The sequence below is a fragment of the Nicotiana tabacum genome, chromosome 21 (genome assembly GCF_000715075.1).
Source record: "Nicotiana tabacum cultivar K326 chromosome 21, ASM71507v2, whole genome shotgun sequence".
Classification (NCBI taxonomy): Eukaryota; Viridiplantae; Streptophyta; class Magnoliopsida; order Solanales; family Solanaceae; genus Nicotiana; species Nicotiana tabacum.
In genome coordinates, this window is record NC_134100.1 from 93,313,806 (window position 1) to 93,316,042 (window position 2,237).

General features: G+C 40.6%; 1 non-coding gene across 1 annotated transcript; it reads left to right on the top strand.

Annotated features, from left to right (window-relative positions):
• Positions 1 to 1,412: 1,412 nt before the first annotated feature.
• On the top strand, positions 1,413 to 1,519 carry LOC142175570 (small nucleolar RNA R71). The gene has a single exon (XR_012704680.1). It is a non-coding gene; the product is annotated as a small nucleolar RNA R71 (small nucleolar RNA).
• Positions 1,520 to 2,237: the final 718 nt, after the last annotated feature.

Below are 2,237 nucleotides of genomic sequence, written 5' to 3' on the forward strand. Positions count from 1 at the left end.
TAAATCACAGCACAGGGTTTCCTACTCCTAAAAAAAAATTAAAACTAACTATACCCGGTTCAAACAAAACCCTTGGAAAAGAACCGCAGCACAAAGAAAAACCAAGGGGTAATTATTATACTACCTAATTTTCTTTGACTTAATCCCTCAAGAAACCCGTCGAATGACATCCATCGTCGGAAAAAATAAAAAAAATTAAAATTTTCAATCAAATGAATTACAAAAACACATATAAACATTTATACATTCTATACATATATACATCCCTACCTCACACTTTAAATTGTGTCATGTCCCTATGACATACAAATAAAAAGAAAGAGGTAAGGACAACTTCCCTGAACATCTAGTCGGGGTTTGAATCTAAGTTGGGCTCCATCCCTCGCGCCCGAATTAATGCACACATCCATGCAGACAGCTTCTTCTCGGCCTTCCTTGGATACACCCCACACTTATCTTTTTTGCTCGCCACATTCTTCTCTTTTTCTCCCTTCACTTTCCACACAACACTAGCAGCTAGCTTCTCCCTTTTTACCCCCGTTTCTACATCCATCTCAAAAATCACAGTCTCCTCGCCCACTCTAAGTATGAGTTTTCTCTCACTTTCTTTTTCAAAGTTCACCTCATTTTGGATCAGGGTTGGATCTTTCAACACTTGCCTACTTCTCAGAGTTATAACCATCATTGTTTCTTTTAGATTTCTCTCAGTATCAGCGGGAAGTGTTCCTGGGGCTCTCTCCGACATTAGAGTAGCTAAGTGCCCAACCTATTTTTCCAGTCTTTTAAAAGATGTACTCAATTCTTTGATAGTTGCATCATGGGAAACAAGCCTCTCATCTGTCTTGGTAATGAAGGTCTTCATAAGATCTTCCATGCTAGATTGATTTGATTGTGGAGAGTGATACTGCTGCCTCTGCTGATTTTGAAAACTTGTAACTCTTTGTTCTTGGAATCTAGGGTTGTTTTGTTGCCATGCATTTGCAGTACCCCCAGGTGAACTCCATGAAAAGTCGGGGTGCCTCTGACCTATTGCATTATAGTTTTTTACAACATTCACTTCCTCAGTTGAGGCTTGACACTCATGGGTGGGGTGTCCTCTTCCACATATATCACAAGCTGTGTGGTATACATGTTGCATCGAAGCTACAGTTAGCTTCCGTATTTCTTTAGCCATAGCATCAAGTTGTACTTGCGCAGATGTAGTAGTATCAACTTGGTGAAAATCAGTTGATTTTCTTCTTTCCATGCTCTCGGAGGGCCACTGATTAACATCTTCGGATAATTCAACAATAATTGTAACTATCTCCTCTGGAATCTTCTTCATAAAAGGGCCGCCAACTGCATTGCTCAAAGTTCTACGCGAGGCCGGTGTCAATCCATCCCAAAAATCCTAGAGTTGCATTCAGAGTTCAATTTCGCTATGTTGACACCTTCTAACTATCTCCTTAGACCTCTCCCATACTTCAAAAACAGTTTCATTCTCTTTCTGGCAGAAGTTATGAATTTCTCTTCTAAACTTGTCCCTCTTGGCTGAGGAGAAATATTTATCAAGAAATTTTCTTGTCATTTCCTCCCATGTTCTAATTGAACCATTTGGCAAGCTTCGAAGCCACGGCTTCGCATCATCTTTAAGTGAAAAGGTAATGCCCTTAAATACACTGCATCTTGTGACACCCCATTATATTGAAAAGTGTTCATAATCTCCTTGAAATCCATCAGATGCGTGTTTTGATCTTCGTTCATCTTCCCTCTGAAAATGCAACTGCTTTGAATGGTTTGAAGCAAACCTTGCTTCAACTCGAAATTATTGGCTGCAATTGGAGGTGGTCTAATACTTGAGAATCCTTGATTGTATACTGGTCTGGCATAGTCACCCAATGCTCTATCATGCCTTGGTAGCGCATTCTCGAATTGGTCCTCAATCAAGGGTCGATTTAGATTGAATCTTCGACCCCTATTGTCTTCGACAGTTTCCTTAGCAGCTCTATAGGCTGCCTCAGCAGCTATCCTTGCCGCTGCCTCTACCTCATTGTCATCGTTATTAGCCATGTGTTCTTGGGTTGAAGGTTGCCCTAAGAACCTTACGGTAAACTCTTTTTGCTTCCTCAGTTGCCGCAGGTGTTTTTCCATTTTCGATTTGTAGGGTATTACTTCTCTACAAGAAGATCATGTCATACACCACAAACTTAACCTGTTGCCTGCACACGGAGGAGAAACCCGTGAAGAACAAAAATAAA